This window comes from Papaver somniferum, chromosome 11 (genome assembly GCF_003573695.1).
Source record: "Papaver somniferum cultivar HN1 chromosome 11, ASM357369v1, whole genome shotgun sequence".
Taxonomy (NCBI): Eukaryota; Viridiplantae; Streptophyta; class Magnoliopsida; order Ranunculales; family Papaveraceae; genus Papaver; species Papaver somniferum.
Genome location: NC_039368.1, coordinates 21,005,587 through 21,021,892, shown reverse-complemented (window position 1 = coordinate 21,021,892; position 16,306 = coordinate 21,005,587). Strand labels below are relative to the sequence as shown.

Sequence of the window (16,306 nt, the reverse complement as noted above, 5' to 3'; positions counted from 1 at the left end):
TAGAAGTTTAAGAACTATGCACTGTATTATGCAAAAACAAAAGGGCAGTCAGAACTGCTTCCAATTCTTTCAACACATGCCATACAAAAAGTATTATCCGAACTAAATCATAATTCACAAACTCTAAAAGTATCAGAAATTACTACTCCGGAAGATCTCTAGATCTAAAAGTACTATTTTTTTCACTTAAGCAAAACAAGATTCCAGATTTTTTAAATAAAACAGATCTCTTGTTTTCTGATCAACACGGACTTCTTGTTTCTCTAAGCAGCAACAGCATCCAAGAAAGCTTGACCGGGCTGGCGTCTAGCCAAACGTCCATGACATCCAAGTAACTGCACATTTGACATCACATATCCATCATAAGTTTATTATCTCAACCATCAGTTCATTGTTAATTAAAAGCACATAAGTAGCGTGAGACGATGCATTGGGTTGGAATGAAAATTATCTCGTGGTGTGGTCAGTAATATGAGGATACCATAAAGTTTGAGAAGTAGGGAACTACATCATATTGAGACCTCTCAGTCAACTGAACACAACCAGAGGGTGTAGGGCTCGAGATACTCATAATAGCACTTGAAGGATGGAAGGCACTAATGCCACTACATCATTCTATTGAGAAAGCATGCTTTAATCTTAGTAAACTGGATACTTGGACATCTCAGAAAACACAATTGACAGGACATGAAAAACAAACCTTAGCATTGACACCGTCTGCAACGATTCTGTTCTCTGGCTTCCATTTGACGTAGTCAGTTCGGCTGAACTTTGTGAATCCCCTAAGATAAATGCAAAAAACAATGGTTAGTGATCACATCTACACCGGTAACAGAAGTAAAGATTTGAAGAGCTTTTGCCTCTCTTTACGTGTAAATTTAATTAATAAGCAGATGATTTTTTAATAGGAAAACATACCACTTCCTGCTGACAATGATCTTTTGACGTCCAGGGAACTTGAACTTGGCACGACGAAGGGCTTCCTGGGCGTTGTTGCCGTTGGTATCCTTGCAGCGAACTCACAAGAGGACCTGACCGATGCTAACTCTGGCACAAGTACCTAGGGGTTTACCAAATGCTCCTCTCATACCAGTCTGAAGCCTATCAGCTCCAGCACACGAAAGCATTTTGTTGATACGCAAGACATGGAAAGGATGTACCCTGACTCTCAAATGGAAGGCGTCCTTCCCAGCAAACTTGGTCATGTACTTGTTACAGGCAATACGAGCAGCCTCCAAAGCTTCACTTGATACATTTTCCTTCTCCCAACTCACCAAGTGGACACAGAAGGGGAACTCATCAACTCTTTTCTTTTTCATCCCAACATCATAAATTCTAATCTTTGGGTCAGGTATACCACGACAGTACCTGGACTTTGGGTATGGCTTGTTCTTAATCTGCCTGTAACACCTTGCAGGTCCTGCAGTAACCAATATAAACCAATACAACAAGTACACTATAAGTGATTGATTGCGTAGACGAACCCAGTAAATTACTAAATATTTTTGTTTTACAAGTTGTTGCATAAGGACCAAATATGCACACATGACTCTAAATCTAAAAAAATAGGTTTTTCATGATATTCAAATCCAACAATAAGCATCGCGGTCTTATCAAGAATAAGGAATCACAGGACCAACTCAAATACAGTATAATACCAGAGTGCTTACGCATGAATAATTTCTTCAGAAATATTTATAGTTCCTTTTTTCCATTTAGTTTTTGATCAAAATATATATCATTTGATGTACCACATAAATATACAACTAACCTAAGATGCTAGATCAGATAATCGTTCAACGCATACACATTTCCACAACAAACATCAAACCTAGAAGTTCAGACATGATAAGCTAATAACGATTAACATTGTTATGAACAAATCATTAAAATCAAAATTAAACCCTATAATGAACCAGGGGATTCACGATTAGTGACCAAGGTTTCTCCATAATCATACGAATAGAAGGATTGGAGAGACTTACTTCTCCCCATGGCTGAGCTCTTCTCTTTCCTGCAGGCGTAGGGTTTCTAAAAGGATTTATAAAACCCTAATGAACTGGGTTCTGGGTATCTGGAGTGTCCAGTTGATGGTCCTTATACGACTGCCCTCAACCAGGTCACTGACTCACCTTCCCGTATGTTAGCGGAACGGTTTAGACTAGCACACTTAAGGTTCGGGTTTAATGGAACACCAAAAGATCCAACCACTATGACTCAACAAATTTCAAAACGGATGGGCAAACCAATAAATTTGATTGTTTGTTGAGTGCTTCGTAGATTAGACGGGGGCTTGATGAAGAAACTGACGGTTTTCCTACAAACGCAAGCGGCTCTAATAAACACGCCAGCGTGTGACCCAAAACCTGGCGGTTTTCCTACAAATGCCAGCATCTTTAGTAAATACTCTAACGTTTTACCCAAAACCGCCAACGGCTACTTTCCAATCTCGTCATCCAGCGGCTCTTATTCCTTTCCCTATAAATTCAGCTCATCTTCAAACTTCAAACTCACACCTTCTTCATCTCTACCTCAGATTTTCACAATTTCATACCATCTGAATACTCATTTTCCTTCATTTCAAGCACAACTACTCATATCAACTCAATCTACCAGAAAAAAAACTCTATAAATTCCATTTCCAACAAATATGACATCCTTATCGCAACGATCACAACGACACAACAAAGGAATACTAGAATTCGTGGTGTCAAGTATATGATGGATGAAAACGAATCAATTTGTAGGAATTATGTATTATTTGGATTAGATCAAACCAATGATTGTTATTAAGAAAAGAATACTTTTTATGAAAAGATTTTACAAAATTTTATGAGGAAACCGGTAGCATCAGTAATCGCGATGCCGATGGGTTGCCTTATCATTTTCACGTAATTTCAGCATCTGTTGGTGAATACATGTATTTGGTCATGCAAATATGGCGCGACAAAAAAAATGGTGAAGGTGAACTGGATGTGGAACGAAGATGTCCGGAATAGTGGCAAAGATCCCACGAAACGAGTTTCCAACATGAAACTTGTTTCACCATTTTGAGGGTGCTTAACAAGTTTAATCCATACTTACTGGAAGGTAATCAAGTGCCTGCAAGATCACCACATGGTCCAATCTTACAGGATTTTCAGAATAGTGGGCCTTCTTCCTCACCTGAAGGAACTGGATCTCCATATATCGGGTCTCCAAGTAGTCAGGAACAACACAACTCCAATCTAGACGTTAACACCAACGTCAAGAGAAGAAGAGGAGCGGGTCAGGGAGCTGAAAAAGCTATGAGAGACGCAACCCGACGAGCATTATTGAAAGGAGGTTCAAACGAGTTCAACTATACTGAGCACAAGGAATTCGAGATGAAGATGAAGCAGATAGAACCAGGGACTGTGGCATTGCTATAAAGCAACTTCGAAAAAATCGTCTTTCGCGAGAATAATACTACAGGGATTGTAAGATGACTCTCCTTGAACGCTTCAACAATGAATGCACGACAACTTGTTGTATGGACTAAGAAAATGAACATGGTAGAACAACAAATCCCTCAACAGACTGGCCAGTACGAGAATGTGGAAGAAGACGAAGCTGATGTTGATGATGCCTCGGAAGAAGACGAGGATAAATTTCGTCTTTATTAGATGTAAGACTGATTTTAATTTTTGTTTAGTAGTTAAGTTTAATTTAAATGTGATGGTTTAGTTAAAATTACTTTTAATGTAATTGTCTTAATTTTAATTTTAAGTTTAGTCTTACTACATGAAAAACAAATAACTTTAATTATATAACACATTAATTAAAATAAACAACAATAAATTAAGAAATAACATCTATTTGTCTCGGCCTCGCCCCCGCGCATCGTCTCTTTCTCCTTTTAATGCCCAGAGGTGCTTAGTTAGATCATCTTTTAGTTGTCCATAGAGTCCCCGATTTTGGATTCTGTCAGTGGAAAGTCTATATTCTCTTTATATACGACCATGCTTCGCCACAAGCTTCGGCCTCAAATCTTCATCTGGAAAGCTAGTCCAGGTTGGGTCACGCCTGGTTTATTCAATGACCATGTTATGCAGAATGATGCAAGTCGGCATAATTTTTTTCATTTCTTGAAGATCAAAAAAAGTTTGTTGGCCCAGCTATGATGGCGAACTTCCTTTTAAGTATGCCAAAAGCGCGTTCAACATCCTTTATGCATCTCATTTGTTGGGCGTTAAAGTACTTTTTATCCTTCGCATTCGTCGGTCCAAAACCTGTCTGACTATAAGCTTGAACCATATTTGACCATTTTTGATAGATTTCGTCTGCTAGATAATAAACATGAGTGTAGTCATGACCGTTAATGGTGAAATTACAGTGCGGCGCGATCCCATGCTTAAGATCTTCAAACAATAGTGACTTATACAAAACGTTGAGATCGTTATTTGAATCCTGAAGTCCAAAAAAAAATCATGCCAAAACCAACAATCATGAGTAGCCGAAGATTCCAAAATTACAGTTGGTTTTGGATAATTACCCTTATATTGGCCTGCCCATTAACCGGACACGAATGCCACGTCCATTGCATGCAGTCAAGACTACCTAGGATTCCTGGAAAACCCCTCGTGGTATTTTCGGCAGTGATTCTTTCAATATCTTCCTGAGTAGGCATTCTTTAAAAAGTTGGACCAAAATGCTCTACTATTGTTTCGTAAAAAAAATCAAGATACCTAAAGGCGGTTGCTTTCCTAATATGGATGTAATATGAAAAGACGAGGGTACCCAAATACACCACAATCTTTTAAATATCCACCTATAAGTCCTATTACCGAAAGTGATCCTCAATAGACTAAGTCGATACAATACAACAAATCGGTATTCGCACTTTGTGTGATTGTCTATAGATACGAGATCGAGACAGTACGACCACCAAGGTGTGATACTTGATAATAGGTTCAGACTTAACCAAACTCCATATGATCACTATCAAGTATGTACGAAGTTAATGTTTGTGCAATTTACTTTAAATTATATAAACAAATATAATTGCGGAAAATAAAAATAAATCACACAGCAATATTTTGTTAAAGAGGAAAACTGCAAATGCTGAAAAACCCTGGGACCTAGTCCAGAATTGAATACTCTCAGAATTAATCCGCTATACAAAATCTAAACCAACTTCATATAGTTCAGACCAAGCAACTACCCCAAGTTCACTTAGTTCCCTCAGTATCCATGCGCTTCCGACTTCGATGAGTGCACGCACTGGAACAATTTCTTTGGATCGTATTCCAAACAGTAAAGGAACAACAAATCTGTTTGGTAACAACTCTTTCGATTCTTTCAAGATAAGTCATACGCAAAGGCTCTTTTGTTTAATCTAATAAACTTCTTTTCCTGGTTAGATCAATCTATCCAATAACTACAAAGTAGTCAAATTTAGTGTAGTGATCTACACTACAAATTAGCACATAGACAACTCTGAATCTCTAAGGATAGAGATTGGACTGGGAGAACAAAAATTAGTAGGAGAAAAAACAAATTTGATTAACAATTCTTCATGACTCATAAAGAGTTAATTACAGACTATAACCACATCTTCACGAGACTCTCGTGCGAAGCACGTGTGGTTGACACAAAACAAAATAACAGAGAAAACTAACCCCACTAACAGGGTGCCCCAAACAGACTAATGGTTTCCCTTAACATAAAGATTATGGGAGGTTTATGAAAAATCCCTCTCCTTATCCAGATTCTTGTCCTCAAGAATCAGTTTTGGAAATTGCAGCTCTAGAGAGTGTTTATCTTCCAAATTAGCTTCATCCATAGCAAATCCCTCCCAATGAACAAGCACTTGAGTAATATTCTGGTTGTTCTTCTTTATCACCCTAGTACTCAACACCTGCAATGGCTTCATTTTAATCTCCCCTTCCTTAGTTGTAGCTGGCAGATTGGTCTGAGGCATTACTCCAACTCCCAACTTAGGTTTAAGCTATGACACATGAAAGGTAGGGTGTATTTTAGACCATACTATTAATTTCAGTTTGTAGGCCACCTTCCCAATTCTCTCTTCTACTTGATAAGGTCCAGAGAACTTAGCATAGAGCTTTAAATTCCTCCTCAACTGCACTGAGGACTGTTTGTAGGATTGTAAGTGTAACTACACCCAATCCTCCACCTCAAATGCTCTTTCTGACCTATTCTTTTCAGCCTGATTTTCGATTCTTTCCCGGGACATCTCTAAAGCTTCTTTCAGTAACATTCTCATTGTTTGCCTCTGTTCAATATAACTATCAACTTCAGCATTAACTCCTTGTGTTGAAGTAGAGATCCCAAATTGGGGTGGAGCATATCCAAATAAGGCTTCAAAGGGAGAAAGTTCCAGGCTTGTGTAGTAGATGGTTTTATACCACCACTGAGCCATTGCCAGCCAGGATACCCATTTACTTGGCTTGAAGCTGGTCATGCACCTTATATATGACTCTAGGCAGGCATTAACCTTTTCAGTCTGCCTATCAGTCTGGGGTTGATAGGCAATACTCAAGTGTAATGATATCCCCAACCTAGCAAACATAGCCTGCCAAAAGTTGCTTACAAAATCATCTATATCTGAAACTATGGATTTAGGGAGTCAATGCAGTTTGTATATAGTATCTATAAATACCTTGGCCACAGATGCTGCAGTGTATGGGTGACTCAAGGCCAAAAAGTGGATGAACTTTGTAAATTTGTCTACCACTACCAATATCACTCCTCTTCCCTCAGATTTTGGCAGGCCAGTTATAAAGTCCATGTTGATATGTTCCCAGGCTTGTTCTGTTACTAGAAGTGGTTGAAGCAGGCCAGCTGGTGCAGTGTTAAAACCCTTGTGTTGTTGGAAGATTTCACAGGTCCTTACCACCTATTCGATATCGGTTTTCATTCCTACCCAAAATAAATATAGTTTGGCTCTATGGTAGGTAGCCTGAACTCCAGAATGTCCTCCTACACGATAATAATGACTAGAGTAGATGATTTTCTGCCTTAGGTTACCCTCTTGGCCAATGTAGATTCTGCCGTTGTACCTAAGAATTCCTTGCTGATAAGTATAGTCACCTCCCTCTGGCTCTTGTATAATAAGATGTGGAATCAGTTTCTCACCAAGAATGTCATTCTTGTAACTCTCTTGTACTTCCATGAACCAATATGGTTGTAGAAGAGTCAAACTCTAACAATCAGAATCTCCTTCTAAATGTACTCTTGATAGTGCATGTGCTACCAGATTCTCAAATCCCTTTTTGTACTTCATCTCATAGTCATATCCCAACAATTTGGCTAACCAGTTTTGATGTAATAAGGAGTTAACTATATGCTCCATTAAATACATGATAGTTTGATGGTCAGTGTAGATAGTAAATTTGTTCCCTAACAAGTAAGACATCCACTTGTTTACTGCCGTTACCACTGCCATTGGTTCCTCCTCATATGTTGACATAGCTAAGAACTTGGGTCCCATTCCCTTGTTGTGGTAGGCTATGGAACTGCCCTCCTGCATCAAAACTGCTCCTACACCAATGTCACAAGCATCAGTGGAAAGCTCAAATAGTTTGCTAAAGTCTGGTAATACCAAGACTGAAGTGGATGTGACTGCTTTTTTAAGCTTTTGAAAAGCAGTTTGAGCTGAGCTATCCCAGTGGAAGCTATTTTTCTTCAATAAATATGTGAGTGGTTTGGCAATGAGCCCATGATTCCTTACAAATTTTCTGTAATAACCTGTCAACTCCAAAAATCCTCTTAAGTCTTTGATAGTCACTGGAGTAGGCCACCTTATCATGTTGTCAATCTTTGTTGGGTCTGCAACTATACCTTCCTCAGATATAATGTGTCCCAAGTACTCCAGTTCATCTTGGCCAAAGGAAAATTTGCTGAGCTTTGCAAAGAGTGAATGTTCCTTGAGCGTTGCCAGTGTTAGCTGTAGATGTTGAAGGTGAGTCTCCATGTTTGGGTTGTAGACCATTATGTCATCAAAAAATACTATGATAAACTTCCTTAAATAAGGCGTGAATACATCATCCATAAGAGCTTGAAAACTGGCTGGGGCATTATTCAGTCCAAAGGGCATTACTAAGAACTCATAGTGTCCTTGGTGTGTCTTGAATGCAGTCTTCTGTGTGTCTGTTGGGTAAACCCTGATCTGATGATACCCTGCCCTCAAGTCTATTTTGGTGAAGACCTTAGCACCCTTCAGTTCATCCAATAGCTCTTCAATAACATGAATGGGGTACTGTTCCTTCACTGTTAACTCATTCACCTTCCTGTAATCTACAAAGAACCTCCAGTTGTCATCCTTCTTTTTGACTAGTAGGATAGGTGAAGAGAAGGGGGTGTTGCTAGGTTTTATAACTCCAGATTTTTTTTCGACAAATCTAACACTTGTATTATATTTTTAATTATAAAAAAAAGTGAAAAGTTATTACAAGAACCTAGATGGTAGCCTAGCAACAAGTTGGGCTCCAACGCCTTTTTTTTAATATATTTTTGCACATCTTAATATATATATATATTTAATAAGAAAGATCAGAGATTTGAATTAAACTTAAACAGAGATCATACAATGTTTTTCTCCTATAAGAGAAGTTACATCACTTGGCATATCATTGCCATTCCAAAACTCAGTAGCTAAACTACCAGTCCTAGTCTTTTTTGCAAGATGATCAGCGACGCTATTGGGATCTCTGACAACATGAGTACAGACCCATGAGGTAAAGGTTCTCAATAAAAACTTACAATCCTTAATAATAGTATTATTTGTCCATCTAACATAACCTACTCTTCCATTTATGGCATTTATTACATTTAGATATCTCCTTCCAGGTGCAGCTTTGGCACTCTTTTCGCTTGTGCCATCTTTATTGCTTCATATGCTGCTACAACCTATGCTTGTTCTTCATCACAAGATACTGCTTGAATAATTGTTGCTCCAACACATGTTCCTGCATCAGAAAAATCTATTATACCACATCCATAAGATTGAAATCTTTTTGAAAGGAACCATCAAAGTTAATTTTTGTAAATCCATTTTCTGGTAGACTCCAACTTGCAGTTCTTCTACTCTGTGTACCACCAGTACTATTAGTATTTTGCTGCATGTGAATACTATTCCATTCTTCAATGTCACTTTGCACATGTCTTTTAAACAAATCTACCTGCACTTGCATATTGTCAAATACTTTTGCACATCTTAACTTCCAGGCATGCCATAGCATAAAACCAGTACACACAACAAAATCATAATTAAGTTGTCTATTGACTGGTCCATTCCCACACCAGGTTTATATCCAACCTTTTAGGTTCCTACCATTATACATCCCTGCAAAGATACTATTCACAGCATCATACATATCCTTAGTTACATTGCAATCTAGCATGAGATGATCTACTGTTTCAATATGATTGTTACAAAGAGGGTAATTCTTATCAACATGTTGAACATACCTGTCTATATTCCCATTCACAACAAGGCAATCATTAACACATTTCCATAGGAAATGTTTAATTTTTGGTGGCATATTGAGTTTCCAAAATGCTTTCCAATTAAAGCTCCCCTGGACCGAGACAAAGACTCTATCAGTTACAGCTCTATTAGCTGTTTTAACAGACTACTCACCATTGTAAGCTAGAGTCCATCTAAGTTCATCCACAACCTCCAAAGGGATCTTAATCTTGCAGATGTTTTTAACGGTTTCATTATCAAATAGAGCATTCAGCATAGAGACATTCCAATCATTAGTAGTTTGGTCAATTAATTGATCTACTGTACTAATATTGGCAGACATAAAGTGTGAATTCACCAAACCATTTTTACCCGGTACCCACCTATCCTTTCAGATGGAGATGTCCTTACCATTTCCAACCTCCCAACAGTAGTTCTCCCTAATGACCTCTAAGCCTCTACATATACCTCTCCAAACCCAAGATCCAGATTCAGAGGGTTGTGTTCTGGGAAGTTTTTATGTTTTCGAATACGAACCAATAAAGCATTAGATTCTTTTAACATCTTCCAAGCAAGTTTGGCCAAAAGAGCAGAGTTAAGGTATTCAGTTTTCTTTATATTAAGTCCACCATGAACAATTAGCTTTGCAACATTGTCTCATCCCCTAAAATACAGGCCTCTATTGTTTTCTTTCTTATTGCAGAAAAACTTCCTCTGGATAGAGTATAATCAATCAGTTAACCTTTTAGGCATTGGGAAAACAACAAGATGCTGATTTGCTAGAGTTCTTAAAGTAGTCTGAATGAGAAAAGTTTTACCAGATTGATTAACATGTTTACTTTTCCACATTCCTAATCCTTTTTCAAAGCTAGATTCTAAGTGACCAAAAGTTTCCATTTTGTTTCTCTGAATTAAGAGTGGCACTCCTAAATACTTTTCTTGCAGTCATAGCTTTATAATCTTCAAGATACTGACAACATTATTCTTAACACCATTATCCGTCTTTGGGCTAAAAGCTACCCCTGACTTATCATAATTTATTGACTGACCTGAATATTTGCTAAAATTGTTGAAGAATTCCTTCCAAGCTCCTAACACATTTGACACTAGCTTTAGTAAACACCAAATAATTATCTGCAAAGAAAAGATGACTAACAAGATGAGAATTATTAGTAACTTTAGTGCCTTGAGTATCATTATTATCTTCAACATTAATAAACATTTTAGACATAACATACATACATATGATAAACAGATGTAGTGACAAGGGGTCTCCCTGTCTAAGACCCTTTGTTGGAAAGAACTGCTCACCCGGAGAGCCATTTAGAAGTATAGAGGTGGAGACAATGGTGACACACTGCTAAATCATAGTGCACCAGTGCTCATGAAAACCTAATTGCTTAAGAATAGCCATTAGGAAAGGTCACTCAATTCTGTCAAAAGCCTTTGACATGTCTAACTTAAGAGCCGTAAGACCGGAATTGACATGTGCTTTCTAAGTGCGTCCACAATTTCATGTGCAATGACAATGTTATCAATCATTTGTCTAGAAGAAAGAAAAGCATCCTGGAAGAGACTAATGAATTTATCAATAACAGATTTAAGCCTACTGGTCGATAATTTAGAGATAATTTTATAACTTACATTACTCAAGCTAATGGGCCTAAAATCAACAACATTTTTAGGAGCATTAATCTTAGGTATCAAAGAGATAAAACTATGATTCAATTGTTTCAGCATATGACTAGAACTAAAGAAATCTTTAACCATGTTAATAGTACCAACACCAACAACATCCCACATTTTTTATAACTCCATATTTGAACATCACTTGTACCAGCTTCTTTACTACCTCCTTCTGTACATAGGGTATCATGTAGGGTCTCTGATTAGGAGGGGTGGAATTAAGGTGTAAGGGTATGTGATGGTCATGGGACCTTTGAGGAGGTAAGGATGTTGGTTCTTGAAAAAAAATGAAATATGTAGATAGTAAGGGTTCAAGAACTTCAGGTATTTTGGGTTTAACTTCTTTAGCTGTGATGCATAATAATTATCCCGTAACCCCATGTGTGTTCTTCTTGATAAATTTCTGGCAAGCTTTAGCAGACATAGAAGAAATCTGCACTTCTTCACTACTACCCGTCAACTCAATATTGTTCACATCTCTAATGAATGAGATAGTTAATTGCTTAAATCAAACTTAATTGGACTGACATTTCTCATTCAATCTACCCCTAACACCATATCATAACCACCCAAAGCTAAGAGCCTTACATCAGAAGTAAACTTATGAACTTGCATGCTCCAAGTAAAATGTGGAAATTTAGCATCACTCAATACCTTATTGCCGTCAGCTACAACAACTTGCAAGCAGCAGTGGGTTCAATTAGTGTGCCACTGAGCCTTGCCACTTCAGGGTCTAGGAAGTTGTGAGTACTTCTAATGTCTACCAGAATGGTAATTGGCCTCTTGTTCATAGTAATTCCTTGAATTTTGATAGTGTTGTGAGATACATTACCAGATGATGCATGTAAGGAAATTTCCACCTCTTCTTCTAGCTCTTGTATCGGCGGGACACTTTTTGGTGATTCCACTTCAGAGTTAGTTGCTTCTTCTTCTTCTTCTTCTTCTTCTTCCAATATCATATAGAGTTGATGTTTAGCACATTTGTGACCCTTCCGACAGACTTCATCACAGTTATAGCATGGTCCTTTCTCCCTTCTTGCCCTCATCTCAGCATATGTTAACTTTTTAATGAGGGGTATTTCTGGACTTTGGCTTTCTCTAGGAGATGGAGAATTTGATTTAGGAGTAGTCACAAAGATTCTAGAACTGCTCCCACCCATTGATAGTGGAGGAAGTTTGGAGACAAACTTAGCCTTCTTGGTTGTTTTCTCTAGCAAGGCTTCTTGCATTTTGGTCAAATGGATTTCCTGATCCATAGTGGATGGGGAGTGTATTTGAACTTCCATCCTAATCTCATCCTTTAATCCACATAGCAAAGCTAGATGTGAAATATGATTCAGTGAGGTAATGGTTCTTGGCTATCGTGAGGGCCTTAAGCTCCTCAAAGAGTTCTTGATATTCAAGTACAATACCCTCTTGAAATAATTTGTTGAATTCACCAATTATATAATCATGGCCTAATTCTTGAAGCCTAGAGTTCAAATTAGCACAAAATTCCTCCCATAATATCAAATCCATACCCACCTGGTAGTCTTGATACCACACATCAGATTTACCATCTAGATATAACGAGGCCATCACTACTTCTGCTCTTCGTCCAAAAGATGTAGCTTAAAGAATTTATTGCATTTTCGAATCCAAGATCTAGGGTTATTCCCATCAAATCTAGGAAACTCTATTTTGGGTTTATGAGAATGTGAAATCGGATTACTGAGAATATGTTTGTTACCTTTAGGATCAACACCCTTTCCATCTGAATGAGTTGTTGGCTTGACTGGGGTTTTCAGTATTCCTTCACCTGAACGTTATTGGTTTAGAATTTTTTCCTCTAGCGAAGCCAACCGAGTCTCAAACAAACTTCCCAATCCTGCTAGAAGTGCTGGAGATACCGTATTCTGAGATTCATCCAACTTTTTACTCAAATTTTTGAAACCCTCACTCTGTTCCTTGGATAATTCATTAACTCTTTTGTTTAGGGCATCAAACTCTTTTTGGGTCACTATGGATACACATGAGCACTCAGATCGAGTGTTCTGATACCAATTTTAGTGATCTACACTACAAATTAACACAGAGACAACTCTGAATCTCTAAGGATAGAGATTGGACTAGGGAGAACAGAAATTAGTAGGAGAGAAAGCAAATTTGATTAACAATTCTTCATGACTCAGAAAGAGTCAGTTACAGACTATAATCACATCTTCACGAGACTCTCGTGCACAACACGTGTGGTTGACACAAAACAAAATAACAGACAAAACTAACCCCACTAACAGGGTGACCCAAACGGACCAATGGGTGCCCTTAACATAAAAATTATGGGATGTTTATGACAATTAGATTCCCAATCAATCGATATGGATTCCAAAAATAAAATATAAAGCGATGCCGATCTCACGCAACTAATCAATCGAATAAATCCGATTCTAATTGGATCCCAGCCGATCAAGGTTCGTGCACACCCAAAGATAAGAGAACCAAATAATAAATATTCTTTGTCTTCAAATCTTCTTTAATCTTCAATAAACACCTGCACAACACCACTTGAATCTCTTGTGATCAATCACACGTAGAGCGGAGTCTGTTAACAATGGATTATCACAAGATTTCTTTAGATCTACAAACATTTCTAAAGATCCCGTCGATACTTCGATCTAGTTTGAGTGAATCTTATATCATAAGAGAAGATTCTCAACAATAAACAAACTAGGTACAATCAAAGTTTCAACAACCGTTAGTCAATCAAATCAATTGAAAACTAATAACACTGCAATTATCTAGTTTCCCACCAACGGTACTCGTAGAGCTTCTTGATCCCACTAAAGTCTTTAAACGAGCGGTCATAAGAGATTTCAACTAATTAGGATACTTTCCTCTCCGATTAGACGGCTCCGCCAGAAAAAAAAAAATGAAGTTTGCCTGGGTCTTAAGATAGTTTGCTAGAATGTAAACTTAGGTATTTATAGACCAAGGATGCTTGGACACCAAGGATTTCCAAAACCGAAAATATTTTCAAGATATCCAATGAATAACAAAATTCAGTTTTCCTAATTCCAATATAAATGCTTCTCCAAAATTTATGAAACCTTTTAATAGAAAATCTCCAATTAGTAAATGCACATTATTAATTTTTATTCTCTAGATATATGCATTTAATTGCTGGTAACTAAAGCATATAAAACCAAAAGCCTTAATTAAAAGATTCTCAATTTATTTCGGTATAGGATCTCCTTGAGTACTAAGGAATATCTTTGAAAAATAAATGATAAGAGTTACTGAACGTGTTCGAAGTATGATGACATCTTGAAGTTCAAGGGAATCGGTTCTACCTTATAAAAGTTATCAGGTAGGAATCGATATTACCCAATAAAAATAATAAGGTAGGATCGGTTATACCAATTACCAAGATCGGTTGCACACCCTCTTGTGATCGGTCACACCAATTACCAAGACCGATTACACCAGTTACTTTATAAAAGTAATCAGGTAGGTACCAGTACTATCTTATATACTTGTGATCGCTCACACCAGTCATTAGGATCAGTTACACTAATTACAAGGATCGACTACACAAGCTTTTGTGATCGGTCACACCAATTACTAGGACCAGTCACACCAATTACAAATATCGATCATACCACTCATGGTGATTACTTAGGATCGGTTATACTAATTAATAAAAACTAGTCATACCAAATCATTAGTCAGACATTGTGATTAGTTATACCAAGATACATAACAAAGTTACTATCGGTTCTACCATCTCGCACATATTGGTAATCCAAAGATTTGCAATGAATAGCAGTACCAATAAGCCTAGCGATTTCCCTTTCGATTCATAAAACCATTTCATGAATGTACTTCCTTTAAACAAATGTAAAACATTGTTTCCTAAGATGAAATCTTCACCGTAACCCATTCACATAATCATAACAGTATATACAAGATTATGTCGATGTCATATCTACGAAGTTCAAAAGATAAGTGTTATACTTCGTAGTCTAATTCCCCAATACTATGATCATACAATCATGACCATGTAACATCACTAGAGTATCATAAAATATGTGTAGTATATACAGCTTCGCAGTTATGCTTTCAATTTAGCACGACTTGAAAGATAAGTTAGGAATGATACAATTCAAGTCCATATTACTAACCTCAAAAGAAAGGATGATGTTGTCGTTGTAGTTTGCTTCTTCTTCACTTTCTTCAGGTTTTCGTAGTAATACTTGTATGTCTCAATATTCCTATACTTTCTAGTCTAACCTAAACGAAGTTGACTCTAATATACAATCAAGCGACTTTAGATGAGTTTTGAGTCACTAAAATATGACAACCAAACTTGACATACCAACGCTTGGTGGGTTCAACCGAGCTACGCTCTAACATAATCATCCGTAGAATCCGTTGTTACCCCGTAACATAGTATATGGAGGGCCGCATTGACCTTTTGTTCGGGACTGAAGCCTCGTACATGTCGTGCATCATACTGATAATTAAATAAAGGTTGTACCTAAAAAAGCTCGGCAATAATCCTTTGCATCAAGTTGCGGCCCATATGAAATCGGTGTTGAAAATCTTCAGCGGAATAGACACAATCATGATTAAAATAATCATGCATCAGTTGATCGTGGTAAAAATACCGATCTCGTCGCGTCCATCTTCTAGTCATAACTTCATGTGGCTCTAATGGATTTGGTATCATCCATGTTTGTAACTGCAATATAGAATTTTGCATCCTTTTATCTTGAATTGCATCTTCATCTATTTGACGCAAAAATTCCATATACATTTCTTACTCTTCTTCATACAAAACTTCATTCACATTCATTAATCCATATATTTCTCAGAAAAACCAAAATCAGGATTCATGGTTGAAAATTGAAAGCAATTGAAATTAAGAAAGATTGATCGGATGAAAGATTTTTGTGAATTTTTGAAATCAAACCCGAGCTATATTTATGGAGGTAGAAACTAGCCGTTCCGGTAACTGTTTAAAAGCAGCGGTTCACGGTCTTAGTTTACCCGCCAGCGGTTTTACCACGCCGGTCAGCGTTTTTCCGACAACTGCCAGCGGCTCCGCTTCGTCCGCGCGTTTAATCTTCCCCGTCCACTTCTTTCCCATAGTGCAAAAGCTCGTTTTCTCATCCACCCGTCTCAACAAATATC

The 16,306-nt window shown here is 37.5% G+C and overlaps 1 pseudogene; it reads right to left on the bottom strand.

The window, feature by feature from the left end:
* Positions 1 to 24: 24 nt before the first annotated feature.
* On the bottom strand, positions 25 to 2,061 carry LOC113323510 (annotated as a pseudogene).
* Positions 2,062 to 16,306: the final 14,245 nt, after the last annotated feature.